Here is a 13,369-nt window from a genome sequence, read left to right on the forward strand (position 1 = left end):
TAAAACGGTTTCAAAGTGTCTCGTGTAAACGCGGCTTATGTTAGCTCTATCTAAACCCACATTTGAATTAACCGCCAAAACGTTCCAGTCAAACATAACATAGATGGCGATAGCTACTGAACGAGAACGAAACACATGAGGAGCGCGGTAGGAAACGGGGAAAATCGTTATCTATTTAATTAGCACATAAATAAAAAGGAAATAAATATAAAAACCCCAAACATTTAAATTCATAAGTATCCGACCCCACAGATAAAAATTTAAAAGTTTCCGACCTCACAGATTAAGAGGTACCCCACCCCACATCACCCCGGCATTTTAGAGATGAAAATAAATAATAAAAAACTCGGGGTTTCTATCAAGACTCTATGGCTCAGTGGTAGAATGTCTGTCTACTGCCTGAGCGATTCGGGTTCGATTCCCGGCTGCGACCTGAAGAAATTTTAATTAAAATTAAATCTCTAATCGAACCCAGTTACCCCTATTGGTGGGTTGTGGTAATATAGTTTCTTTTAAGCTAAAATCTAACGATAACGAAGCGACAACCCGGCCGCTACTATAGTCTGTCAAACGAAAGAAGAGCCCTGGGAAATTTGTCCAAATTGGTGTCGCCACCATCGACCCCATAGTACTTTATCAACTTGTTTTGTTTTGTCAATAGTCGTCTGTAATATAGTCTGCTATATACAGATAGGCTTAATCGCAATAGAACCAATACATTTTGCAATATATGTTTAATACGTTTATGTTTCATGGTTTTTTACGATCATCGAGTATTAAAGAATATAAAACAAAACAAGATGGCCCCGGCCAGATTACACTTTTGCGCGCCCTCTAGTGACTAGAATTAGTATTACTATATTCATTGACCCCGACAAATTTATAATTTTCAGGTTTTTTTCCATTGTTTATAAAATAGCATTCCGATTATGAATAAAACCAATCTAGTAAGAATTTGGTTTACAGTTTAATTAAATAAGTAATTAACTGTAGTGTTCAAGTCTTGGTGGATTAATTAGGCTAGATATACTAATCAATATCCAAGATTTATTCTACCATATGATTATGGTCATTCGTTACATTGGGTGGCAAGGATGCCGCTTGAGTGCGGATAAAGAAGCGAGGAGTGTTCTCTCCTATACGCGATGTACGAGGTTACCTCCCATTTTTAAAATGTGAGTAGTTTTTGGTAATCGCCATCTAATGAGCGAATTCTGTACTTTGATTTTATTCCGTATTTTAAAAATGGCCGCGGACAACAACAATCTTTATGACACAGAGTTAACCCTTTGTCAGGTCCCGAATGAAGTTTGCAAACCCATGATCTCCACTCCCTTAAATCCCTATCACTACTTTTACAGCCAAGAACGGAACATGTTCTACCCCAGCTTGCCATTTTTACTTTTCAAAACTTACTAATTACCAATGAGAATTAAAAAATATGTTCAAATCATCGGATTCACCGAGCCAAAGGATTTCAGACGAAGGTTTTGAACTTCCTGCTTTTGAACGCTAGATGGCTTTAAACACCGACGTTTAAAGAGACAAAAATACCGAATTTTACGCTTTACTTCGACGCTAGATGGCGGTATCAAAAACTACTATGACGCAATGGCAGCCCCCCTTGAATTTGCCTGGTAAACAGACAATTAGAAAATGGGGGTTACAATCAATCGATATCTGAGGATGGGGCGCCATCTAGGTTGTGTTTGGAATAGGCGGGAATTACGAATATAGCAATACTCTCCCGTGAGATTAAAACCCAGTGACTGTATGAGTCTTAAGATAATGTGAGGGTTTAACAATAAAATTCGAAGATCATTGGCAACTTGTAATATTGCGCTATGCATTTGTAACAGTTTGGTTGAGCTTAATGAGGTAGATTGTAATTCAGATTTAACTTTGTTTAAGTCACTATTTTATACTGTCCTTTATGAGGTTATTGTTATTGTGGTGAAAAGTTTGTTTAAAGTCATTATTTATACTGTCCTTTATGAGGTTATTGTTATTATGGTGAAAAGTTTGTTTAAACTCATTATTTATACTGTCCTTCATGAGGTTATTGTTATTATGGTGAAAACTTGGTTTAGCTGCTGTCTCATAGGTTGAGCCTTTCAGGCGCTCGTCTGTTTCGGAGTGGGTTGCGGCGAATTGGTGTTGCGGATGTGGTGGTGGTCCTTGGGACCAGTGACCCTCGCATTAATTATTATTTTACCGGTCCCACTATAAATTAAATTTCTAAAATGGTGAGAATAAAAAGCACGTAAAGACACAAAAGTAAAGAAGCTGAAAATTGTAATTGAATTTGAATTTTTTACTGTAGGAAAAAGTAGCATATAACAATCCATAACAGTTAACTTTTATTTCTTATCACAATTTTTCAACTAGTTGCCACTAAATATCAATCAACATGTCTAATGATATTTGAAGTTCTTAATCCTTTTCTGAACTAGCCTTATTCCTTATTGCATTTTCCATAAATTCAGCGGCAATATCTTCTCTCGCTATCAGTAAGCCAGATCAAAATCTTGTAATGTGACCATGCACTACTGAGAAATACGATTACTGACAACTAGTACTGGCTATGGTCTAGACTGTCGACTACAAGAGACTCATTCTAGAGTATAGACGCTAGACAAGATCAATAGTCAATAGAATACAAAACTTTTGTAGGGAAGTTGTAGCCAAGGAGTACTAACTACCTAGGAGTAGAATTGGTAGAAAATGAGTTGAGATAGAAAAATTCTAAAAAGGAACCCCGAATTTATAAACTGGTCCCACCGTCTATTTTTTCCAAAAACCCTAATTAATAAAGTGCTCCCTGATACCACTGACCCCAACTTTTGGAATAAATAAACTGGTCCGAGCAATTAATAAACTGGTTTGGGACTTGTAAACCTGTCTTATTTCCTACCCTGTAGTGACGAGCCCATGATGTAAACAATAAAGATGGCCGCGAGCTACGAGGTTTAAGCCTCGGTCTTTAGTGTATCGGGACAGGGGGACGGGGAGTCGGGGACTCGGGGTCCGAGTAAAATTGTCCATGCCCATGCCTTTTAATAATTATCTTAATGTTCTTTTTATTGATGATTGTTTATGCCTATTAATATTTATCTTAATGTTCTTTTTATTGATGATTGTTTATGCCTATTAATAATTATCTTAATGTTCTTTTTATTGATGAGCTTAAGTTGTAAATTTTTAATTCGATACTTTCAAAGTAACGTTAATTAAACCTTCAATACCTTGATTTAAATTTTCATTTATAATCCTTATTTAATTTAAGGATGATGTCAGTTTGTAAGTCTCGTTAATTTAATTCCCCCTTTCCCACAGAGAGGGTCTGAAAATTTAAATCACTTGGCAGAGACTGGAGATCTTCAACATTCAGTGACAGACTCTGAATCTCAATGGGCATTTAAAAAACTGTATAAATTTAAATTGAAATTCCAAATTATAATTAAATACTTTTTGTTTGATATGTTGATATTAACGTAATCAATCCTTGAATACTCTATTGGTACTATCAACACCATCGTTAAATTTATTACTTAAATAATATAATTTTTTTTAAATATAATAATCAAATTAGCGACTTATAATTAGTTAACTTTAAATGAGTATGTTTCACTGATTAAAATTACATTTCTAAAAATTGTTAGGTTGATAGCACTTTCATGTTTCATGTAGAAATTTCATATTTCCGTGGATGGAGAGATGAACACGTTGATTCCGTTTGTCGTTGATTGAAATTAGATTCATTTTGATCATAAATTTCATTTTATATTTTGAGTTGTTGATTTTATGAGATTGTTGATTTTATTTTTATAATTATCACTTACGTAACTGTTATTAGTAGATGAACCCAGCGAGAGCGGAAACTGCCAAAATGATTAGTTAATTTTGCAAAGAATCTGCAATTTAATTCTGCAAAAATCTACCTATTATTTTATGTCAGTTCCGTTAAGTGATCATTTAATTTTAAACTTGCCAAACAAATAGTGAGCAATGGTACCTCCGTCCCAAACTAGTTATAGTTTTAAAACGCTGACTCGAGTTTCATTTTGTTAATACATTTAATTTTATTAGTAAATCAACCTGCCTAACTTTTAAGCAGACGAGTCTTAAAAAACGATATCATTGGTGAAATTAGAAAACTCTCTCTGCTTAGCGCGCCTTCTGTCGGGGAGAACCTTAATTTCTTTTTTGATTAATATGATAATATTAATTGTAATGTTTAAGTTCCCAAGTAGAAATCTAATCTTGCCTAGGATTAAAAAGATATATAATAATTATAAATTGCAAAAAAAAATTGCAAGCAACTGTCTCTCCTCCTCTAGCGCGATACAATATATATTCGACAGCATCCAGTGGCGGGCGTCGGGGAGGTGGGGGGTCCATACAGTTGCACAGTTCTCTCTCTCTCGTCTCCCGCTAAACCCACGCAGTAAGTGCGGGCGTCGGGGAGATGGGGGGGGGGGGTCCATATCCTAACTCTCTCTTTCTTCTCTTCAGTATAATTTATCTCGCTTTATATTACAAGCAAGCGTGGCTTCGTGGTAGAGCGCGCGGCCGGGCGTCTTCACTGACGTCTCGTATGGATTGGGATATCGCGGGTTCGAGGCCCGGCGCCGACGGGAAAATAATTTCAATTGAAATTAAATACGTTACGCCACCTATGAGGTGTAACGTGAACTACGGATGAATTTCGAGTCGAAAATTCGCGGGAAATTTGAAATTCAAAAAGTTTATTTATGAAGAATCTTATTATGCGGTTACACCAAATCCAGCCAGCCGACCAGCCAACAGAGGTCGGAACAATACTTTCGAGCTCTAAAGAGCGCAAAAGTAATTAACGACATGACACCAGTTTTATCTTTGTTGAACTAGCATTGCAATATATTTTAATGACATAAGTTAAAGTATCTGTATATAGCAGACTATATTACAGACGACTATTGACAAAACAAAACAAGTTGATAAAGTACTATGGGGTCGATGGTGGCGACACCAATTTGGACAAATTTCTCAGGGCTCTTCTTTCGTTTGACAGACTATACTACTACTACGACGACGACGACGACGACGGCTCGGGTCAAACTAAGAGCCTCATCGTATACTACGATGTGGCTAAAAAAGAACAACTCATAATGCGCTAAAGCAGAGTTTACTTTGGAAAGGCCTAGCTAACCCTTTTGTAACAATAATAATAAATAAAACAAAAATGTTATTATTTTGAATTTTCAACGGTTTAAAAGTGTTTAGTGTAAAAGCGATCTAATAGCGGTGACCACGTTATTTTTAGCATCCATATCTAAACGAGTTAAATGAAATGCAAAAGCTAACTAAGGGCGAAAGTTGACGCGGTTTATGGCACGAGGCGGAAAAGGTTCCATTATAATTGACGGGGCAGATTGGCCTAGAAAAGAATTATTGATATTCAATTTAATGATTATCACATAAACATTTTGCTCCAAAATCATCCAGAGCGTCCATACATTCCCACCCACTTACTCCTCTTAACATAAGTATCATAGTAAAAATAGGTATCATATGCATTTCCCATTGAACTAACGCTATTTCTTTTAAACAAATGGTGTTCCTCATCATGCTATGGATAGAGGCTTACTTCCTTCCATCCATTTCTGTTTGGAGGGTATTTATATCTACTGGCTCTCACCCCTGACCCAAACTGGGATTGATTGCTTCTAACACAAGCTAGTGTTTATGAAGAAATAAACAATAAATCAAGTTATGGGTAGTTGGAATTGGTGTTACTCGGAAATTAACACAAGTGCTTCCATTTTTATCGTTGAGTGCATTTCATACTTATTGTTGTTGAGTTACTCGTGTCTACACGTAATTGATTGGGTTGTGGGCAATTCGAGTAAGGCCTGAAGCGAAGCGATGGCTTCATTTATTTTCCATTACATTTGACGTAACATTAAAATATTCCACACTAAAACTATTAGTATCCGATTGGAGTTTCTAAACTTCTATTGATTTAAGCTCAAGAAGAGACGCGAGCGATTCCGGTGTGTTTCTATACAATGTTAAAATGAACAAGAAATATTAAAACTCAGAGGATTCTTACAGTATTGGAAGCGATTGGGAAAAGGACTCGTGGCATCCACACTGTTTTGAAATCCCACCTATTAAGTTTACCTTTGTAGTTGGTGCATCCATTATTACTCTTATTTTTAAGAAATGCTTTTCCACTTTTATAATAGTTGATCGAAAAATCATCATAATTTTTGCGAACATTTTTCCTTGGCGTCTTTAATGGAAGGGAAGTCAATGTATTAGAATTTTCATTGTAAAAGCCAGCGAGAAAGAATATATTGAATCGGTTCCCTGCCGTTTAGTGCAAGCAGGAATGCCATTAAACCGCACGTCCAAAACAAGCTGTCAATCTTCCGTTCGTCTAATACCACTTTCTATAGAGGGCTCTTTTCAGAGAGAAATATCGAATTCAAGTACATATTGCTGTAAATAATATATAAGCAGTATGTAGTTTTGAATAAAATGAGGAGGTAGTAGCGTGCCACGAAATTTTTGTTAAGAAAAAGGCAGGGCGTTACACGATTGGTCGGAGGGGCTTATTTCAAATTATCCTTAAAATCTGAACCTAATTTGAATTTTAAAATCATTCGGAGACTGTATTTCCAGAATGTTTCACTAGGCATTATAATTAGAAGAAGAATCGATAAAAAATCACTTAATTTTCCATTTCACCCTCCCTTTAGGTATTTTCTTTCTTAAAAGTACTTTTTCCAAACGTTGGTAACTATTAACTGCTCAAGAAATTCTGTTAAAACTATTTTTCACCTTCTTGAAATCTATTTTGTATTTCTTAAAGCTCTATTTGAAGAAAGTTATTTTGGCCCATCGAAGATAGCTTTCTTATATTTTCAAATCTAGCTATGTCTTAAGTTTAAACAGAAGGGAATAAGAGAGAAGGGACACACTTTATATCTCCATAATGCTTTACACTCGTAACAACAGTCTTACCAACCTCAAATCAACTACCCTTCACTGATTGGCTATCTAACTTCTGTCTTAGCTGTGACGTCAGATAAGAAGGTGACGTCTCGGTTGACGTATAAAAAGTAGTTTTGTTTACAACTTTATATTGAAGGAGATAAAAATGGCCGAATTTCATGTTGATAAACGAAATCAAGCTGTGCAATTAATTTAGATGCACGGGAATTGAGAATGTACCAAAATCAGATAATTTGAAGGTAATAAATAGATGAAAACTAATTATTCTGAATTAATATTAAAAAATAAAAATTAGTTTCAATAAAATACATACTTGAGGTTATAATTACACAAGAACGAAACATGGACAGCCCTAAGCCTTTGGAGAATGAAAATCTAGCAGAAAAATAGGCCGCCTGACACCGCGGAGAACTTAAAGAACTATATTTGCAGTAAATTGGTTAAAAGCTTTGTACTTGCGCAAAGTTTTCGCGGTTTTCTTGAGGTTGGTCGTACTCTCGTTACCATAGCAGGCTCTAATGTCTCCCTTCTCTCTTATTCCCTTCTGGTTTAAATAATACTAATTTGTCATACCTAGAAGAAAGCTATATCTAAGTCTCTCCCGGAATTTAAAATGTTACTTCACATATTTGAATAAAGTGAAACGATGGGATTCACTTTTTCGTGCCCGCAAAGGCCTAAATTAGAGCGGGTCTCGAAGAGAAAAAAGATTTTAAACTCTCTACAAACCGGTAGTATTTTGAAATACGAAGACGAGTGATTGCAATCAAATCAAGAGCAATCTCTCTATGCTCTGTACTATATTCGGGATTCGGGAAGAAACAGATTTTGGTGTCGACGCCAATTTGTGGAATAGCATTTCATTGACCCTTTATACAGTTTTAAATTGTTTTTTGGTGAAAACTCGATTAAATTCCCGGATAGTTTGAAGGTGGGGGAGAATGAGGAAAGAAAGACATGGTGGCGCAGGACGGGCGGCTTTTGTAGCGGAACAAAAGAATATATCGATCTTTTATTTCTTAATCTTGAACCGAAAACTTTTCAAAATTATTATTAAAGTGAACCCGAATAGAGAAAAAAAAAAGAAAATAATTATGAAAAATAAAAAACAGGTTTAAAGAAAAGGCAAAGCTCTATTATAAGGCCAACCTTTCTCCTCCCACGACACGCAACCATACATATTAAAAGATATTCACCATTTTTAACGGTCCCAAAGGCTGGGCCACAATAGTAACTACATCGTGCTATACTTAATAAGAACAGATTTAATAAGGAATGAACAATTCGCTTAAGAGATTCCATATTCATATGAACTCGTGAAAAGCCTCAAGACTCAAAGGGATTCCGAATGAAATTAATTCCCCGCGCAATGGAAATGTCACTGAAATTCCAAGGGACACGGCTTTAATAAAACAGCTTCCTGATGATAAACTTGATTGTACATACAGCTGCGTAATGGAGGTGCAAACTTTATTACTCATTTATTGATAGGATATACTGTAGAATTTTTCGATATTTTCGAGTTAAACTACAGGATACGTAAAAACATATTATGAACATTGGAAAGAAAACTATCGATCTCTGGAACATACTTTGTAAGAGGACATGAGGATGGATGGTCATCAGAGAGCTAATATGCCCACTAGACCACTTTTCCCTTTTCTAAATTAGAAAGAGCAGGGCCCGAATTGAGCACAGGACACTGGACATTGTCCAATAAAATTTTCGAATGTCCCATAATTTTCCAAAAACTAAGGGGTCCCTGGACATTTTGAACAATAAATTTTCCGTAGTGTTGATGGTTTGACTATGAAGATGCGACAACAATTTTGCACAATCCATTCAGTGGACAATGTCCTATAATTTTTCCAGTCAAAGGGTTCGTCACTGGACACATGTCCTATAAGAATTTTTCCTTATTTCCGGGCCTGAGAACGAGTCGACCCAGATGCGGAAGGGTATGCAGAAGAATTTTCAAATAAACAACTATAATGGAAACTTTGACTTTGTGAAAAATACAGGAAATAAAGAGGGAATATTGAATTTTATTTTAAATAAAGGGTCATATTCAATGCGCCCCTCCTTTCGGTGCATCAAGTCCCGTTTTTGTATTTGCCGGCTCTTTTAAATTATGATAGATGGCGCCTAGCTCTCTGTATGTCGATTATTAGAAAATATGAAAGCAGGCAGTTTTGAAGATTAATGACAATATACAACCGTAAAGTAAGTACTTAACGGAAAAGTTCAGAGTACCTTAAACGAGAGGCCTGGCTTAGAAGATATCGAAATTGATAATAGAACAACCAATCTTTTTAATTAATTGGCCCTAAAATTCTAGAAAATGATTCTGCCATTTTTTTGTGTCAGGAACGCTATATTCTCGGTTGCAAACTAAAAACGTTTCCAATTTTATATTTTGTTTTTAAACCTAAATTCATCACATAATTATTATTTTCAGTGATTCTTTCGAAAAACACACGAGGGATCCGTATTTAAAAATGGAAACCAAACTACCTACAATTTACTAGCTTTCGTATTTTGTTTCTTTTTTCAAGGGGAAAAAAGCTCCACGATAAAAAAAGAATTTTTTTATTTCATTTTAGAAAGGAGATTTATCTGCAGTCCGTACTTTCGCGTTTGTCAAATACTCTCATTACCTCGCACTATTTCTCTAGCCTGTTTTCTTTTTTTTTATTACAAAGCTTCCACTAGGACCTGATCATGGTTACTTCAAATCCTGGTAATTCTTTGTGTCTCATTATAAACTGTTCTTCCTTACGACCATCCAACCAGTTTCCCTATTCATTTAGAGTTATATAATCGATGAAGCTCGCTGTATTCAAATAATTTCAATTTCAGTTCAACAACTCGCAAGGAAACAGTCGGATGTTTCGTTTAACGATTTTTTTTCACTTCCGGTTTTGACGTATCGTTGCTAATCGGACCGTCAACGAAGTAATCGGCTAGTGAAGCAGGTTATTTCGTAGCTCATTCGTTTAGTGACGTTAAACTTCATGACGACTAATAATTTGCACGCGAGCTATGAAAAAGTGTTTCGCGGATAATTATGGAAATTTTCAAAAAATTCACCACAATTATGAGAAAATAATTATTACCAACAAACATCTAATTTCCTCTCAAAAGAGTTTTACCAAAAACTTATTTAAATCTCAATAAAGTTGGTTAAGGTTTGGTATTTCACGAGCTGCTTTAAAATGTTGCAGCAGACGCCATTTTAATTAAAACGGAACAACGCACCAAAATTGGGTTCAACAATATATGACGTAGCGTTGCCAAAATAAACTCATAGGAGAAAAAGCCGCTTTTTCCCGTTGGCGGTTCTTGAGCACAGCCTTTGTCTTATGAGACAATAAAATTTTTTACTGAATAAAGCTACATTCCCACTCGACGGGAAACACGACGGAAACCCGGCAGAAAGGGGCTCGACCGAAAAATCTTTACGCCTAGCCCGACGGAATTTCCGTTCGACCGGGCGTAAGTTGTGTTCTATTTTTTCGGGCGTGTTCGGCGTTACGCCGGTGTCTCTGCCAATGAAATTATCATACTGACTACATCATAAATTTCAAGAGCGCACGCGAGATATATTGATAGACGCCACTTTTTTGTGGTTGACCAAGGCTTATCGGAAACATGCCACCAAGAAAGAACAATGAAACAAATGGGAATAAAAAGAGATTAGAGGTTAATAAGGAAGATTAAATAAGGAAGACTTTATTGAGGAGTTAGAAATTATCCCTTCTTGTACTATGATCTAAGCGACAAGGGGACAAATATATCAATTCAGAGTGCGAAATATATGTTGTGGAAACCACTCAAATCTATCACGTGACCCAAAAATATCTACCGCCAAACTCAAATTTCAGTCGTAGTGTTAACGGTCTACCGCAGGATTCCGGCGTAAGTTAAAATTTCTTCCCTCGGCTGCCGAATTTCCGCCGGGATTTTTCGGTCGAGTGGGAAACTAGCTTTAAGTTTACAGTCTTTGATTATGTAATTGATCATTTTAATTATCCTTTTTTATTAAGAAAAAAACTTCCAAGTGCCGAACCTCCAGGGGTAAAAGCAATAATGTAATTCCTACCTGCCCCTGTAAAACTCCAACCCGCAGTACATTGGTGTACGATATACCGTGAAGAATAAGCAAAGGGTAAAGCAATTGTTTTATTATGGAAGTTACAAACCTTATATGGGTTAGCAATTTGAAAATGCACCGTATGCAAGGGGATCAATGGAACTCTAGGATATCAAGGTCTTTGTAAATTGAATTCAAGCTCTGTTTAAATCTAGGATACCGTTGGGGGACGAAAAACATTAGCATCTGAAGTTTCTCAGGTAAAATTGAAAAAAAAAACTGTTTAAAGGTAGACGCACGGCGAGAGGTTATCTAATCTCACTGAACTCTGAACTCGGAGGGCAGGAATCACTTCTTTGCTGGTTCTCTATCGAATTAAGTTAGTGACATGCAGCGACAGTTCCTAACCTTTCCACGATGTAGTAGTATTAAGATACTATAATATATGAGTTTTCCTACTAAAATATGCTATATGGTTTACTTGCTGGAAAGCGTTCCCGTTAATTACGTTTAAAAACTACTTTCTATCGTATTGATGTATTAAAACAATAGCCTTGTGTGTTTTCACATTTTAGGAAACCGAACCAGATCTTTGTGAACCATGTGACGGGTACGAGAGAGCGTGCATTAATCATGTTTGTTTTTGGTCTGGTCGCGAGAACTAACGCAGCGCGACCGCGGACCCCAACTCCCCTCTCCCGATAAAGCAAAATCGCCGGTTAATTTTTTTAATCATAATCGCTAAGCCGATGGCTCGAAAGATAAAATCGCTCTGCAGCGTTAATGAATAGCGCCCTCTATAAAGAAACGCTTGACTACTCTGGACCCGTTTCCTCAAGGACCGAACGACCACCAATCTAAAACGAAAATCAATATCCCTTCGAAATCTTTCAACAAAAAATTTTGGCAATATTTTTCTTTTTCTTGTGCTTCATAAGTCTATTTTCGGAAGTTCCATCATCCAAAGCAAATAGAATTAAAAGAAAGTAATTAGGCACTGGGTTGGTTAATGAAGGCATTGGCTTGTGTGTTCTCAGTATAATCATGTTTATAACACACCAAATATATCTTTATGCATTTCTTTTTTAGACTTCTCTCAAACTTGATTAACCAATTAGCCCTTTACATTAGTATTATCTTTAATTTCTCTCCCCCTCCCAAAAAGATGAATTCATTCGACTATCGATATTTTAGCTTCATGGAGATAGTCATAGGTTTCGTAATGAAACCTAGTTGGTAATTGTAATTCGGTTTGCACACGTGCTCCCCTTCATAACCATACGCGAGATTTCCCCTTGTATGCCGCTAGGGGAAGAGATCAGTAAACAGTTTTACGTTATCAATTAGGCTCTCTTTTCTGCCTCACTTTCCATTTGCCTTTTTTATTAGAGACTACCTTTGATTTTATAGTGAAGTCTGACTGGGGGCGAATTTCGACGTTATTGTCTTATGTATTCGGATGCTTATCGTCGCTTATCTTTAAAGATAAGAGTCTGCTGAAGTCATCGCTTTTCTAAGCATTGCCTCCTCATAATGGGCCTCGAAAAAGTAATAATCCCCAAGGCAAACTTCCCCAATTCACCCTTTGGCATCTACCATATTAAGGGCCACTCTATTCTAAAGAATTGAACGCCCGCTAATAACACCACGAGGATCTTAAATAAGGACACTCTTGTATGTATGCATTTACGTACTAGCTGTACAGCTCAATCTATAGATGCCCTGACTAACTTAATAATAATCAACGCTCAGGGCTGAAAATTCGCAGTTACGTTACTCTTAAGAAGTAGGCGTGCACTTGAAAATATTTTTCTAATTCGAGGAGATGTTTTTAAATTAACGATAAAGTTTTACATTTAAAAAACCAATTTTTATTTCACACCAAAAAAATTGAGTGTTTCTTTGGAGTGAAAATGGTGTACTTTTTAAATACACCTATATAACGCCTAACATTTTCACATGAATAACAAAAACGGTGTTATATTGGTATTTTAAAGGTGACCATTATCTTCGAAAAAAAGCTTAGTTAATAAAGGTGTAAAATCTATCTGGAATTACTCCTTTTTCTCAAAAACGGTGTTATAAGGGTAGATCTCAGACTTTAAATTTTATAAACTGGTATTTTTTAGCACAATTCTGTAAATTTTTCATTGCTATATATAGTTAAACTGTCTCATACAGTACCATACAATAACGCGAGAGAGAACAATTTCGCATTTTTTCATTGATTTATGATTATGATTAACATTAATATGAAATAGTTTTGTGGATAAT

General features: G+C 36.0%; 1 long non-coding RNA gene across 1 annotated transcript; it reads right to left on the bottom strand.

Moving 5' to 3' along the window:
• Positions 1 to 1,027: 1,027 nt before the first annotated feature.
• On the bottom strand, positions 1,028 to 4,841 carry LOC149713555 (uncharacterized). The gene is made up of 3 exons (XR_016371402.1): positions 3,992 to 4,841; positions 2,319 to 3,927; positions 1,028 to 2,238 (listed from the first exon to the last, which is right to left on the bottom strand). It is a non-coding gene; the product is annotated as an uncharacterized LOC149713555 (long non-coding RNA).
• Positions 4,842 to 13,369: the final 8,528 nt, after the last annotated feature.

This window comes from Phalangium opilio, unplaced genomic scaffold, assembly GCF_054372755.1.
Source record: "Phalangium opilio isolate 3A_F unplaced genomic scaffold, DU_Popi_V2 ptg000009l_1, whole genome shotgun sequence".
NCBI lineage: Eukaryota > Metazoa > Arthropoda > Arachnida > Opiliones > Phalangiidae > Phalangium > Phalangium opilio.